The following is a 17,185-nucleotide window of genomic DNA, read 5'->3' as shown; positions in this document are numbered from 1 at the left end:
CTTGTTCATTTACCCCCAAACACAGCACAATTTCTTGTTCATTAACCCCCAAACACAGCACAATTTCTTGTTCATTTACCCCCAAAACACAGCACAATTTCTTGTTCATTTACCCGCCAAACACAGCACCACTTCTTGTTCATTTACCCCCAAACACAGCACCACTTCTTGTTCATTTACCCCCCACCAAACACAGCACCACTTCTTGTTCATTTACCCCCAAACACAGCACCACTTCTTGTTCATTTACCCCCCACCAAACACAGCACCAATTCTTGGTCATTTACCCCCCAAACACAGCACCACTCCTTGTTCATTTCCCCCCAAACACAGCACCACTTCTTGTTCATTTACCCCCCCAATTACAGCACCACTCCTTGTTCATTTACCCCCCAAACACAGCACCACTCCTTGTTCATTTACCCCCCAAACACAGCACCACTTCTTGTTCATTTACCCCCCAAACACAGCATCATTTCTTGTTCACTTACCCCCCAAACACAGCACCACTCCTTGTTCACTTACCCCCCCAATTACAGCACCACTCCTTGTTCATTTACCCCCAAACACAGCACCAATTCTTGGTCATTTACCCCCAAAACACAACACAATTTCTTGTTCATTTACCCCCCAAACACAGCACCAATTCTTGGTCATTTACCCCCCAAGCACAGCACCACTTCTTGGTCATTTACCCCCCAAACACAGCACCACTCCTTGTTCATTTACCCATGGTGGTTTACAACACCACTTCTTGGTCATTTACTACCTACAGGAGTTCACACTCATGCCATGAGCAGTTCCACCTCTGATGCTACACCAACCTCTCAAAACATAAAACAAACACCCAAGCTGTAACTAAAGCTGCCAGCCCATTTTCAGTGAGCTGAGGACCTGATGTCATACCTCCTAATGAAATTTAAAGACTGAAGCCTGTAGAAGAGCATCAATTTTGTTTCATGAAGAAAAGCAAAGCAGTGAGTCAAAAAAGTGCCTCACGTGGGTATCTAAGTGATGCTTAAGGATAATGCCTGAAAATTGTGTTTCCCTCTACACAAAATTAAGACAACCAAATCCATTTCCCTCATTCTTCTGGAGGAAGTTATTGCTCTAAAATATTTACACTGACTGAAAAAGTAACGACAAATTCAAATTGCTAATCTCTGTGGAGAGGCAATTCCATAATGAATGCTGAGAGCACAAGCTTTGCAGGAACAACTTCCTTGAGCCTTTCTAAAGAAACCACCCCTGGTGCAAGCAACAGCTTTGCTACAGAGGGTGAAGTGTGCCTGGCTGAGCTGGCTCAGAGCAGGCTGCCAGGAAACCCCAGTGTGATGCAGAAGGATGCTGACTCTGTGAAGAGCATGCCTTGCTTCCTCCAGCACGTGGCTGTGACTTCCAAAGCCAAACATGCAGCCCTCAGCACAGATCACAGACCTCAGGAAACGGGGGGAGCTTCAGCAGCAGAAGGTGACAAGAACAATGAGGTGGTTTTGGATACTCTGCCCTGTAATGTGCTCCCTCCTTGAGCAGGGAGGTTGGACAAGGTACCTCCAGAGGTCCTTTCCAACCCTGCCCATCCCAAGAGGCCAAAGCTGAATCTTCCTCAGCATCCCCAAGTGGAATTCGTATGTTGTTTAAACATATTTGCAATTACTTCTTCTGTAGAGATATTAATCTCTTTCATATTATTTACCACCAAATTAGAAAAATCATTAGTGCCTGTAGACTGTTATGGAAATCAATATTTCATAAATTTGCAGCATAATGCACCCTTTTCACAGGCTCAGTTCCAGAGAGCTCCCCGCAACAAGTATTTAATCTCTGATGCCCACAGCTCGTAATTCAACATCCATAGCACTGGCAAAACTATTTTTAATCAAAAATTGCCCTGCCTAAATGTTCAGAAAATCATTTTATTGTTAGACAGACAAAAAAATGGTCTTTCAGCAATAAATTCTGTTTCTTGGCTCAGAGACAAAACACTGCTAATTCATCACTGTTCATATATGTCTGTAGACAGAAAATTTGCACTGGACTCCTGAGCCCTGCAAACCTCACCCAAATGCCAACATCTCTGGAGAATTACTCAAGGCTTGAGACAGGCTTGGCTTAGCAAGAAAGCTTGTATGGGGAAGCTACATAGGCTATTCAATAGTTGTTTAATAGGGAAGGACTTTATTCAATGTGCAGTTGGGTAATCTGAATTCCAGTTCGGAATATCTCACAGGCACAGGAGAGAAGCTAAGTGGAGAAGTCCATTCCAAAAAAATGCAAAAAGGGATCAACATTCATGGAAGTTATACCATTTATGGTACCAGAAATAAACCATAACTGGGATTAAAGCTTTAGAGACCCAACCAAGCATCAGATGAAACAGAAAGAATTCAACACATTTTCTCCTCTACCAATACAAAACTACCTTAACTGAAAAAACCTGCAAACCTTGACAATTTAGAGTCTCTTAGCAAGCAGGTTTTCAGGTTTAAATTTGGTTTAAAATGGCCCACACAACCCAAACTGAACTTTGGCACGGCTAAGTTTCACCAAAAGAAACTGAGAAAATCTCAGTATCACAGCCATGTCAGGCTGGGACAAACAAACACCACTGTAGGTGGACACACTCAGTGTTCCAAGTTTCAGCTCCACACTGTGATTTTCCAGAAGCAAAGCCGGTTTAAGACATTGCCACATATCCCTTGAAGGCTAAAACAAAAACAAATAGGCCTGAAAACTAGAAAGTCACGCTAGAGTAGTGTGAAATACAAGCAGCTGAAGAGCACAAACCCACAGAACAACAAGAAGCCTCTAGGCACAAGGCCAATAAAGACCTTCTCTAATTTCTCTGCCTGTGGAATACCACTGAAAGCCAAGACAGAGCAGGAGGAGCAGTGCAGCCCAAGCACCACGAGGCAGCGGATCTGAAAGGCTCTTGGAGGACAGGAGTGGATCAGAAGCAGGACTTCAATCTTTTGCAGAAGACACAATACATAAAATACAAAACACAGCAGTTTTGGGTGCCTGAGTATAATTCCAGATGCCTGGATATGTGCAAAATCTCCAACACTTAAACCAAAATATGGGACATTTAAACCCACCAACACCAGTATCACACCATCACAACTCAAACTCCAGTTGAGCTATCTCAGAGAGCAGGAAATCAAACCACTAGTTAAAAACTTAAATGGCAAAGACCATCATTATAAAATGCAACTGCTATTTGTGGAGGGATTCAGAAAACAGCTGTTTAAAATGCAACTGAGAGAAAATGTTATTTAAAACAAACAGAGTGAGGCATTTGGCAGATAAAAATTGTATTACAGCTTTCACATTGATAGGCAGTGAACTGGGATGTATCAATGACATTCATTTGCAGAGGAATGGGTCAATGAAGGGACCACTTGGCATTTTCCACATGGAAACCTATTAAAACATGGGGAAAATACCAGGAAAAAGAAGCCTGAAGTTTTACACTTCAACAGCCAAGATCAATAATGGAAGAATGAAAAAGGTACACATTTTCTCCCCTAAAGGTACCAATGACTTTGGGTGCCTAACCTGGCATCCCTGAAAAGCCAAATTTTCAGGCAGTACCAAGTACCTGTAGCTCAGTTAAAGCACATCCAGTAGGTACCAAAAATCACAATTTACTTTAGAGGAATCTCAGCTAGAGGATTTCAAAGAAAAACATCAAATTGTATCACAGTACTGCCTGACAGCTGTTATTATTGTACTGCCAACCAAAACCCCCATGCAGCTGATGTCAAAAAAAGACCATTATTCTTCTGCTTTTATTCAGACTGTTTCTGTACACAGAACAAAGCATTATCTATCCATACTCTTTTTTTACCTTCCCTCCCCCATATACTTGCCCATTTCCCAGTATATATATATATATATATATATATATATATATATATATAATTTAACAGGCCACAGACAATTAATTTAAAAATGTGTTCAAGATGTGGATTAGTCTAAGATTGCCACTTGATATGAGTGCAGTTTCTCGCAGCCTAGCTCTTTGACAAGCCATCATAGACTGTTTGTGCATGCAGGTATTTTCACACATTTTAAAATGTGTTACTGACTAGAGAAACTACTAATTTAAAGTCTGCTAGAGTTCCTCATGTCAATTAATTTCTCTTGCTAGTCTCTTTCATACTCCTTTAAATTAAGCAACAAACTTTAAAAAGAACCACAAATCCAAATCTCTCGCAAAACATGAGTAACAGCTGATTTTATAACTCTATTTTCCTTGGCTATTTAACAAAAACCAAAAATACCTGCCAGGAGAGCCGAGTTAACATTATGGGCCAATTGCACAGAAAGTTTAATTTTACAAGGCTGTAAAACCAGCTCTAGCAGTCTCCTCACAATCTGAGCTGCATTCTCACACCCAGAAAAGCAGCACAGTTCAGTTCAGCTTTCCAGCAGCAGTTCAGCTGTGGCCAGAGCCATTGCAATATATGAATTTAACTGTGGCCTGCTTCTTTAACGAGCAGTGAGGCTGGAGAGAGGAGTGGTCCTGTCCTCCTTGACTTTCTGCATGGGTTAAATGGCCCCACTTAGGGATCACAAGATCATCATAGTTCTGGGGCACTTCAGGATCAGCCCTCATCAATAGCTGCACTTTGGCACAAAAGAAGAGTGAGAAGCTTCTTTCCTGTCAGAAGCTGATAACTCATTTCTCTTTGGCATGAAAACAACAGGGTAGACTCCTCAAGCAGCACTGCCCTTTCCAGTGACTACTGTGAGCTTCAAGGCAAATTCAAGAAATGAGTCAGGAGTTTTGAAGCTCCTCACCCAAACTTTTTTTCCCTGATACTGAATTTGCTCCTTCAGGGTCCAACACCCCAGATAAGATCCACTAGGCTGCACCAGCAAGATCCTTTCTGACTCCATCACCAAAAGCTATCAGCAAGTAAGACACTCTCACTCTGAGTCTCCTCTGCCAGAAAGGCACGAGGCAGCACAGCATGACCAGGGGATTTGGATGTGGATACAGGACACTCCTCTCACCACACCAGCTTCAGCTGCTCATGGCAGTTCCATCTTCAGCTTACAGGCATCGGGGATGATGCTGCTCCAACCTTGGCTGTAGCACATGGGACCACGGTGCCTGCCTGTCCTCCCTGTGCTGACCCAGAGCATCCCCTGAGCTAGACACTTGCTCCCCCCCCCCGGGGTTTGCCAGCACTTCCACCAGGAAAAGAACAAAAAAATGGAATGAAAAAAAGTGATGACAAAATACCTCAGCCTTGTCTCTCCAGCTTATTAATTCCAGCTGCATTGTCTCAGGTGGAATTACATTCTAGTGTATCACTGTCATTGTCACTGTCACAGCATTCAAATTATGTTAAGAATAAAACAAGCAAAAGCACAGAAGCAGCAGTGAAGCTCAGTACCATTCCATCAGTTCTGCTGCTGGCAGTCACAACCACGTGTTCACACCAGTGCAGTATGGATATCCTGTGCTTCATGTGCCTCAGAGACACCTTCCTTTCCAGTGCTGGAGGAGTCTAACATATTGCTGCTACATAGTCCAACAATTTATGGAGTCTGTGATAAACCACTGCATCATTTTTCAAGGTCCAAGAACTCTATAAGCTTGGTCAGTAAAATGTGCTAAGCAATAACTCATCCCCAAAAAAATGGTGATGGCAACTACAGAACTGCAGCTCTATTAACTCCTTTCTTTTTGTATGGATAAGTTTAGCTGAAAGCAATATTAGTGACAAATTGCAGCCTGGGGATATTTTCAGATCAAGGTAATAATGCTATGAGGTAGAATGATTTGCTTTAGTGTTGCTATATAATGCTGCCAGCTCCCTCCAACTGGACACTAACTGCAGCCAGAGGCCACCTTGCTTAAAAAAATATCTAAAGAAATATTTTAGCACTAAACCTGTCTGGAGTAATAAAAAAAAAAAAAAAAAAACCTCAGAGCATCCTTCCCAAGAAGGGGCAGTAGGAAAGTGAAATTGGGTAAAAAGTTCAACAACTAAGAGATTGATGGCTGATGATAAGCCAGTGCCTGGGAGCTGAGGGAGCTGGTTCCATGCCAGCACTGCTGAACCACACAGCTGGGAAGGAACCTCTGCAGGTCTCTAATCCAATCTGCTGCTCAAAGCAAGGTGCTCAGGGCTCTGCCCAGCAAGTCCAGAACACCATCAGCACAGATGTCACCCCTTATGCAGGATCTGGTTCCAGAGTTTGATCAATTCACAGCAATGTTTTCCTGTTTTACCTGGCCAGAATTTCTCATGTTCCAACTTGTGCCTGCTGCCTCTTCTCCTGTCACAGAGCACCTCTGAGAAGGGCTTGGTCCATGCTCCAGCTCTGACCACCTCAGAGAGCTTACTGGATTTGTTCCTGGTCTTTGTGCTGGGACAGGGACACTGAGCACTCAGGCTGGCAGGGGGGCAGGATTCCTGCATTGTCCTGCCAGGGGTGGGCAGAGGGGCAGGATGTGCAAAGGGGCAGGATTCCTGCCTTGGCCTCACAGGAATGTGGAGAGGGGCAGGATTCCTGCCTTGCAATCACAGGAATGTGGAGAGGGGCAGGATTCCTGCCTTGCAATCACAGGGATGTGCAGAGGGGCAGGATTCCTGCCTTGCAATCACAGGGATGTGCAAAGGGGCAGGATTCCTGCCTTGCCCTGCCAGGGATGTGCAGAGGGGCAGGATTCCTGCCTTGCAATCACAGGGATGTGCAGAGGGGCAGGATTCCTGCCTTGCAATCACAGGGATGGGCAGAGGGGCAGGATTCCTGCCTTGCAATCACAGGGATGGGCAGAGGGGCAGGATTCCTGCATTGCAATCACAAGGATGGGCAGAGGGGCAGGATTCCTGCATTGCAATCACAGGGATGTGCAGAGGGGCAGGATTCCTGCCTTGGCCTCACAGGAATGTGGCAGAGGGGCAGGATTCCTGCCTTGCAATCACAGGGATGTGCAGAGGGGCAGGATTCCTGCCTTGCAATCACAGGGATGGGCAGAGGGGCAGGATTCCTGCCCTGTCCTGACAGGGATGGGCAGGGGGGCAGCATTCCTGCCTTGCCCTCCCAGCGTTCCAGCTGGCAGTGCTCAGGATGCTGTCACTGCTGACTCCTGAGCCCCCAGCTACTGGTAAAGGGTACTGACCATCAGCTGAGCCCAGAGGGACCCCACAAACAGCCAGACACCAATCTGAGCTCAGTGGCCCAAACAATTTCCCGCTGCTCCCTTATGCACAACCCTGTAACCAATTTGGCCACTGAAGGAAAATGTTGGGATTTTCCTTCAGTGCTACACAAACACAGGCTCATTCTCTGGGCCTCCTGCCTTCCTCAAAGCTCCTTAATGACCTGTCCCTGCCTCCTCCTGGGATGGGACACTCCACCAGCAGCAGGATGTGAGGCACTGCAGAGGTGGAAAGTGCCTGTCCCAGAGCAGGTGGAACTGAACCAGCTGGGAACAGCAGGCATCAGAGGAGCAGAAACCATCTGATGCCACAGCCAGTTGCAGGGAAAGAGAATTGTTTTGATCATATTCATCTTTTGAGATTTAGAGCAGTTTAGCTCCTGCAGAGGCTTCTTTCTTCCTACAGCATGAGGAAGAGTCATTTATACATTTCTTCACTCTCCCTCAATTAACTGTCCTTTCTCCTGTCAAGCCTGAACTTCCACTCTGACCTCCAACCTTTCAATGGCTCTGGAAAGTGCTTGTCCATTTTCCAGACAGGATCTGGAAGCCAAGCCTCCCTACTTCTGGAGGGTGAGTAAAAGCACCACAGGGATGAACAGGCAACTCAGGAGAGAATTCCTCACCCAAGACAGCTGGTCCACTGCCTGCCCCAAGAGGAGACCACACAAAGTATTCAAAGGCAAGTCATTTATATTAAACTTATTTTCAGCCTTCCCTTCTAAAATCGACTTCAGTCTGCCTTAGACACTCCCAATATAAATTATCTCACACAATTTGACTGCTCTTGCTTCCACAGTGCACAGCAGGGGCAGAGATTTCCAAGCCCTCCCTTTCTTAAGAAGGATCAGGAACTTGGCTACAAGCAGACACTGCCTAAAAGCAGCTTTGAAGCCATTTGACCTCTAATTCTTCCTGAATTTACACGGATGACAAGGCTGGAATCTGTTCTGCCTCAGTTTTGCAAATGAGTACCCAGATCCACTGTTTCCAAGAGGTTTTAATAACTCCTACAGCAAACCATGTTTTATGTTAAAATGTCAGGAAAGGAACTGAAAACCATTTGCCCACAGCATTTCGGAAGGAAAATGACATGGCAGCCTACCCTCTCCTCCTGTAAAGTGAATCATTATAAAAGGCAGGAAAAATATTCTTTGTTCCTGCCATGTAGCACAGGGTGGGCAGCACAGGCTGTCACTGACAGCTCCTTTGCTTTCTTAGCACTTACTCTTGCCTTGCAGTGAAATGTGAGGGAGAAAAATGATTTCTAAATTGCCCAGCATTCTTTGGATTTCTGCTTTAAATTGTTTTCTCAGTAGCCACTCTCCCATTCTGCAGGAAATACAGAACAACCAGCAAATCACCTCTTGTAAAACAGCACCCACTGCTGCTCCAGGAAGGGTGGGGAGGGTTCCCAGGCACACAGGCAGAAGGAACAAAATCCACCAGAGCTGTTTCCAACCCCAACAGTGCACCAAGCTTCAAACCAACAGAGCCTTCTCACAGAAAAGCAATGACTAGTAACTGTCCTGAATTTTAAAGGGGATCAAAGCAGTCCCACTAGGAAGACAGAGCACTTCAAGGGATTGTGTTGAGCATCTTCACACACATGTAAATGTGGATTTCCAACAGAGCTTCCCCTTCCTGGGGGCTCTGCAACTCCACCCATCCCAGCACAGCAAAGTCACCATGATATTTTCTGAAATATCCCTTTGCCAGGATTTTTCTCCTGAGAAGCCTCAGAAAAGAAATGTAAACAATAATTATCTGATTGCTTGGAATGAGCTCTGGAGGTTGCTCACCAACAGGTGCATCTTTGATTGGTTCCATGTGAATTGTTTTTAATTAATGGCCAATCCCAGCCCAGCTGTGTCAGACTCTCTGGTCAATAATGAGTTTTTATTATTCATTCTTGTTTAGCCTTCTGATGTCTCCTTTCTCTTTCTTTAGTATAGGAATAGAATAGAATAGAATAGAATAGAATAGAATAGAATAGAATAGAATAGAATAGAATAGAATAGAATAGAATAGAATAGAATAGAATAGAATAGAATAGAATAGAATAGAATAATAAATCAGCCTTCTGAGAACTTGGGAGTCAATTCTCATCTCTCACCTCATCCTGGGGACCCTCACAACAACACCACAGCACAGCAATTCTGGTGCACAGCAGCACAGCAGCCATTCTGCTCCTGACATGACACCACCAAAACACCAGAGACAGCTGGAGAGAGAGAATAAACCTTTCAACCACCAGAAGCCAGGGATGTTTAAAGCCCATTCTTCCTCCACCATCCATCTGGGTGATGGCAGGGCACCAAGGGGAAAGCAGCACTCCAGGAGTCTCTGGCGGGGTCAGAAAAGGGCTGCCCACACACCTGACCCTGCTCACCACAGAGCAGCATCAAGGGTACACTTCATATTAAACCCATCCTTTCAACCACCATCACAATTCCAGCACTCTGGATCATTCAGCTCCCTCAAGCTTTCTTGTGTGAGCCTCCAGGCCTCCTGCATTTAGGTGCTGGAGCCCCATATATAATGCAATGCATCATCAGATCTGCTCTCCTCTGCAATATTAATGCCAGCTCCCATGTTATTTCTCACCAGCCTGACTACCATGCATGTAAAATGTCTAAAGTAACTGTTGTTGGAAGAGCAACACAAAACATTAAGTCATTTAACAGGGGGGAAAAAAGCATTGCCTTTCACTGGCAGTGCTGCTCAGAGCACATGGCAGGAAGCGTGTTTTACACCTCTAATGCACAGCCCAGCAGGATAAATGCTAAAGTTGGAAACTCTAGCATTCAAAGTTAAAAAGTGCCAGAATTCAAGCTGCCTGAACAACACCAATTTGACCCTCCCATGTGTATAAGGTCTAGCATTATGCAACCAAAATGTTTCCCTTCATAATCTGTCTCACCAAGGGCACAGATTGGCTGGTGTTCACTCCACATGCTATTCCTTTTCCTTTCCAATGGCATATTATTCTGTTTGTTCTTCAGAGGGAAACCACAGCCTTATTTGTCACACATCATTCAAATCCCATTCTAAAGGCAGAATTTTTATCTTGAAGATAAACAAGTTATCTTCCCTAATGACCCATGTGAGACAAGATAATAGCGTCGCTGCTGGGCCGCAAACGGGAAATGAAAACAAGGAGATGTAAGTAAAATGCTTCCTTTGCTTTTGGATGCCTTAACTGAGACTTCCAAGATGTGATTTTCAGGAAATTTAGGAGTTACTATAAAGCATTTCATGGATACATCTTCCCAGCACAGCTCAACAATTGCAACCCTGTGCTCAGCCCTGCATGGTGTTGGGTTTCTGTGCTCCTGAGGTATTGAAAAGTCTCTTTTTTCCCAGCCCCGCGACGGAAGAAGTGGAGGTTCCTCAGTTCTGCTTTTCAAGGTTGTTTATTCACTCTGATCTGTTCTGTTCTCTCTCTGACCTGCTGAGATCTGTCCAGCAGGTCGGGTTGTGGCACAGTCCCTGCCCTTGGGGCGGTGTTAGCTTCTAAGAACCACATGTGCTTTATTTACAATAATTTTCCAATACCTATCACCTATGTTAGACAGTCTGTCTCTACTCTAAACTAATCCAGAAGTGTCACCATCACAGCAGAAGATGGAGGACAAGAAGAACAAGGACAGGACATGCCCAGATTCCTCCATCTTGCCCCTTGAACCCCCATTCTAAATCCCCAAAATTCTACTTTTTCACCCTGTGACAAATTCGCTATCATTCTGCTCAAGCCCTTGAGGCTTGTAACTCTTCACACAAAGTTGGTAATTGTTGCCATGGGCTAAAATCAAAGGCACAGGTGTTTGTGACTCTGTGCCAAGGTCTCTGAGCCCCTTGCCAGGGTCTGGAATCATCCAGGGCAGCCAGAGCAATGTCCTGGGTTCTGACACCGTGGAAAGTTTAGTTAACCTGAGAATCCAAAGGCACAGGAGTCTGGCAGCACTCCAGGACAGAGGAGAACTGCCCCAGCTGCTGAGGCTTCCTTCCTCTCCCAAAGGTTCTCCCACCCTTCTTCAGCACAGCAGTGAACACAAACAGGCATTTCTCCTGCCCTCTGAACACACCATGGCTCTGATAAGCACACCCCACACTCCAAAACTGTGCTCCCCTTCAGATCACTGCTAACTTTGATGGTTTTAGAAAGACACTTTTGAAAAACTCCTCCTGCAGCATCAGGGGGAGGTTGAACACTCAGAGCATCACAGGAGGGGGATGACATTTCCTGCAAGAGGGTGACATCTCAGACTGCCACAAGGAGCAACACACTGAGCCAAGGCTTTAGACAGATCCTCCCCATTCATTGAGCAGCATCAAGGGTAATTTCCCTGTCCTAATTCCCCTCTCCAATCTCAGTCTTCCTGTTTATATTCAGCCCCTCATGCCTCACTTGGTTTCTTCTCACCCCTATCATCTGAATTCTTTCACATCAGAGCTACCCTGCTTCCAAAATGCCTCATTCAGGCTCCCTGTCCATGTGCCTCTCTCCCAGCTCCTGACTTCACTGGACAAGGGCCAGAGCAAAAAGGTTCTTCACTCTCCATCCTATCCCTCCCCAGAGTCCTGCTCCAGCTCCCAACACAGCCCACATTCCCCGTGTCCTTCAATGAATAATGCTGGAATGGCTTAGTAAAAGCAAGTTAATGACAGGAAGAGAGGAAAACACTTTAAAAGGACAAAGCATTTGCTATTTTTATTCCAAGTGTCCTAGTGAGCATAATTATGCAAATTCAAAAAACTTGTCATAATTGACCTTTTCAAAACATGTGTGTCCATGGGCCTAACATACAATTCTTTGGTGAACCTTGAAATTTATTAAAGGTCAACAGCTCTAAAACTTAATTTCATTTAATCATTGAAGAACTTATTTAACATGCAGCCATCACTAATCATCAAGGAAAAACAAACTTGCTTAGAAACAGGTAAAATTTTTGATGCATTGAACCAGCAAAACCTGTAGCTTTAAAAAGCTGTAAAAGAAAATTTTTAAAATGTTGTTGCTACAGAACCTAGCAGTTTAGTTGTTGTTCTGAAAATTTAACAATGCCAAAATCCAAGGGTTCAGGTCCATCTGAAGCCCTGGAAGCAGATCCGGTAAACAGTCAGAAGTCACTACTGATTCAAACTAAGTTAATTCCAGCAGTTTATAGAGTAAGTCTAAAATCTCATTGTGTTTAGATTCTCCAGGGCTTGGCTGTCTCTTCTGAGCTACTGCTCCAAGAACTGTCACAGACCTTTGTGCTCCTTTGGGGAAAACTGTTCTCCACCCTTAGAATCTCATTTGCAGCAACACAGTCTCTGCCCACCTTGGAAACTGGTTCTTTGTGAGGAGAGCTCACCCAGAGCCTGGCACAACTCCTGGTAAAATGAAACTCCAGGAACATTTCTGAGACATCAGGACTGGCCAAGGAGGGATTTTGGACAGAACAGGCCCAAAAAGAAAACCAAAACCAAACCAGGAAAACCTCAGGTTTTCACCAACACTCACAAGCCCCAGTGCAGCTACTCTTATGCTATCTTATTTTTTATGCAGGAGCCAATTGAGAAATTTCAGGTTGTTTTTTTTTTTTTTTTCCTTCCAGGAAAGTAAAACACGATTTTACTTTACAAATAGGCAAAGCTGTCCTTAATTAGACCAGGAGCTACAACACAAAATACTGATCCCATCCAAGGACAGAAAGGACAGAACTATGGCTTTTACCAAGGGAATGAAACAATGAACACATAAACAGCTGAGGGCCAGACCAAACAGAATTAGTTGCCAGAGCACCACAGAAGATCATGAATCTATGACAATTTATACCAGTGAAGGCAGCTTGCCCTTGAAGCTCAAGGACATTTTTTCACTAAACACCAAACCTTTTTTCTGGAATTTACATGCAGTACAAGCCCTCATTTCCTGCCTTAAATCTTCTGCCCAGCAGCATCACAGCCTATAGAATGAATGTCATTTTTTCCCATTGGTATCTACGCTCTGAGAAATGTGTTGCTTGAACTGCTTCTTGTACAACAGATGGAAGGACATTCTAAAATATCAGATGGCTCCCTAACAGGCTCTTTGAAATTCAAATAAGGTTACATATCCTTCACCTCACCATACAAGACCACAACAGGGCTGATTACAGAAATACCAGCACAGGTCTGTGTCAAATCAATACCGTGACACGGTGTCAAGCTTATCAGAGGGGCTGAACTGTTTATTTTCATTTGGCACCTGCCTGCAGTGCCTGTCACCACCAGGAACATTCCAGGAAGTCCCAGGCAGCCAACACAAGGACACCAAATATAGCCTGGGACACAGCAGCTGGAACTGTCCTGCCACAGTTATTCCATTTTCATCCAAGGGGATGAACAACCTGGGGTCCATTTCTGGAGATAATGCAGCAGCACAGTGATTGCTCAGCAGCCAGACAAACACCTTGTGTTAGCTGACAGAGCTGATTTGGCAGCTCTGCCCCCACACACGTTCCAGGAGGTGGTGCTGTCCCTTGGATGCACTGAAATCCCTGCTTTGTCTCTTTGGCAGAGAAAAACTGCAGCAGATAAGGGGCACTTTATGCAAGTGCAGAGCCCATGACACCAACTGAAGACTCAACTTTTTGATGAAAAAGTAACTGCAAATTCAACATTTCTGAGAATTCCAAGACTGTCAGCTCCTCATGCTTCCAACGTGAGTGCACTTGCTCTGGCAAGAACAGCAGCTCTGTAGTGCTTTGCATGAATTCAAACCACGGCCTATTACTCACAGAGAATAAACCTGTTGTGTCACCCATCTGTAACAGCCATCTGGGACAGATGTTTTAAATGGAAACTGCAACGAGATTTAGGCTTCCCTCACAACCTACCTTACATCTTGATCAGTTATCCCTCAAATGACCCAATAAGAAATTATGGATGCCACCTGACTGAAGGAAGCAATACAGATACTTCACACTGGTGTCCTTTCCTGATAAATCACCAGCCCAGAAAGCAGATCAGTGCTGTGCCTGCACATCCTACCCCATCCCACCCAATCCCTGCTGCTTGGAGAGCTAAAGCTCACTTGAATCTTTTATGGGCATGGAATTGACCATACATTATGTATGCAAAGTCAGACAGACTATTTGTTTGCTCCCATTTACTTGCTACCAAGAACCTTAGCTTCTTACGCCAAATAAATCACCTTTAAAACATGTTAATGATCAACAAACATAAACATTCTTCATAAAATTCTGAAACAAAATTATTAGCTATTCACATCCAAGTTCTATAAATTTCACTGCATGTCCATCTGGCAGACATCTGCATTATTTACTTGCTGTCACACTCAGTAAATTGATTTACTGGCATTTAAAGGTGTCATCTTTACTCATTACAATTTCAGTGATCACTCCAGCGCTGCCAACATTGCACCAATGACCTGAGTTTCAACTTCTAATCTCTCCTAAGATTGAATTCCACATACAAAGCAGTATGTGAAGAGACAGAGGAAACTGAAGGACTAAGGTGCTTTGATTTAAAGTTCATTGATCTCTATACAGTAACAATAGGGTGAGAAAGTTAATTTAATGACTCAAGTGCAACACACACTTTTCTGAGCCCAAGGTAAACTTCAGAACTGGCAACACTGCTATGCAGAGTTAATACAGGTGGACTTGATAGACAAGAAAGAGGAATGAGACCATTGGAAAGGATTACTGCCCTGGAAAGTTTGGGGCAGGTGTGGCCACATCACCTGCGTGCTCTCCCAGTTGTGCTTCCCAGCTCTATCAGCAGCAGTGCCAGAGACCAGAACTCCATTCCTGCCCTGGCGATATTTCAGGCTGGCAAACAGCCCCCTGCCTCACCCCAGCTGCTGGGGGAGCCATTTGAACACAAGCAGTATCCATCAGCTTGGAAAATGCATCAGAACACAAGAGACTCACGGTGCTCTGGACTAAGTGATAAGTGCAGGAGATTTCCACAAGAAGATGCAATGACCCCCCCCAAGCTCCCTAACTTGTGTGGCCCAGCACAAGCTCAGGCCCACAGCTCCAAAACCATCCCCACTGACCAAGGAGCTTCGGAGCTTCCAGTGGAAACTGAGCTCCAGCTGAAATAGCAGCACCTCCCCTCCTGTGCCAGCCCCAGGCAGCACAGGAACCAAACTCTGCAGTGACCTGCAGCTCACAGCCACACACATGCACACAACCACAGCCAAACCACGGGAGAAGCTGGAGTTTGATCATGCCTCACTAGAGAAAAACATAATTAAAACCATTAGGTTTGGAAGACTTCCAGCCCTATGAATCTGACAAAGACTTTTATGATGATAGAGGAATAATAATGTCCAGTAAAATCCCTGTACATAAAAGCACTAAAAGTGTTTTACAGTCAAAAATCCAAGGAAAGAACATTTTAAGTAAGTTAATATGCATCTTCTATAGAAAAGGAGCAGCGTGACTTTTACATTTCATAAAGTGAAGCTTGACTTCACAGCTATCTGTATCCTATCACACTTTTCCTGTCAGACTAAACATCTCTTGTTTTGATGCAAACAGAGCAACTTCTCTCGCAGGGTATTTTTGATTAAAATGAACTTGAGGCTTAAAAAAGAAGAGCCCAAGTCCCTTCTGTGATAGCAAATTTCTGATGCTGCAATCCACTTTGCACTGCTGGGCTTTGAAGGATGCCCAGGATGAGAAGGAATTCATAACCCCCTCCACCAAGAGGGCTGCATTATAGTAAAGCTTACTGACTCTTTATTCATCCATGCAGCAGGTTCTTACTTGAGGTAACATTAAGAGAAATGTCTCATTTACTTGAAAAGACAAAAAAACAATTTCACAGTTGTTGGAGAAAACATTTGGTGGAGTGCTGCCATCTGCACCAATATTTGAAAACCAAGCCATTCAAACACTCATAATTTACTTAATCTTAGCAAGATATTTGAAAATTAGAGGCTTTTTATTACATTTTCCAACCAAAGCAGGATCACTTTGCATATGGAGTATTAGATCCATCTGGAAAAGTGACACTCAAAACAACAATGCCTTTTCAAGCCCATACCACCTTGCTGCACCAGGCTCTTCATACATGCTGAGTATGTGACTTCCAGAAGCTGCTCTTGGGAAACAAGGGTAAGGGGAGACAAAATCAACAAAGAATGTTCAAATCGTGGCCATAACAATTATAAGGCTCTCAAAAGCATCTATACTCAAGTGTTGGGATGACTTCCTGCAATTTCTCCTGTTTATTTTAAAATCAGGCTCAAGGGAGCAGCTTACAACACCTTTCTTGAATAGGTCTGAGAGCTTTAAGAGGTTAAGAATTTCACAGCTGATGATACTGACAAATAATTCCAATTTTGGATCAGCCCGAGCAATAAGGGACATAAGAAAGGAATTTCCAACACACATGCACTGGAGCTGAAGCTGTTTGGGACTGCACCTGTCAGAGCCCAGAAACTGGAGACAGACTGTGGCCACCTGTAGTTTATTTAAAGAAAACATCTTCTGTCACCCTGCCTCTCTGTCATCACCCTGGTTTTGTTTCACGTATTTGCTGTTTAAGCCTGGGAGAGGTGGAATGAAGACTTTGTTCATTTTAATTAGACAACACAGCTGCCCACTAAACCTTCTTGACTACAGCATTCTACCTAACCACAATGCTCACCACACAGAAAAAACTCCTTCCACTTCATCCTGAGCCTGCCCTGAACAGAACACCTGGAGCAGGCATCCAGGAAAGGGAGCAGAATGCAAGGAAAAGCTCCTGCACTGATTCATTACCAAAGCAGTCAAAACCAAATACCAAGAGTACCATTAAGCTTCATTAAGCAACAGATCAGTGACACACTCAGAGTAAGGCTTTGGGGAAAAAGGTCATTGCAAAGTCCCTCTGCAGAGCTGCAAGTTTCTAATACCAGCCTGCCAGACCTTTACAGGCATTTGCTAAAATCTGGAAGAGCACAGACTTCAGAGCAAGGCGCTGCTGTGTGCTCTGAGCTGCTGATTCAACCAC

General features: G+C 44.4%; 1 protein-coding gene across 1 annotated transcript in view; it reads right to left on the bottom strand.

The window, feature by feature from the left end:
- Nucleotides 1–17,185, bottom strand: part of TEDC1 (tubulin epsilon and delta complex 1) — a 72,277-nt gene that overhangs the window by 28,279 nt on the left and 26,813 nt on the right. The gene's annotated exons all lie outside the window — the stretch shown is intronic.

This window comes from Melospiza melodia, chromosome 11 (genome assembly GCF_035770615.1).
Source record: "Melospiza melodia melodia isolate bMelMel2 chromosome 11, bMelMel2.pri, whole genome shotgun sequence".
Classification (NCBI taxonomy): Eukaryota; Metazoa; Chordata; class Aves; order Passeriformes; family Passerellidae; genus Melospiza; species Melospiza melodia.
This window is presented reverse-complemented; position numbering and strand designations above follow the sequence as displayed.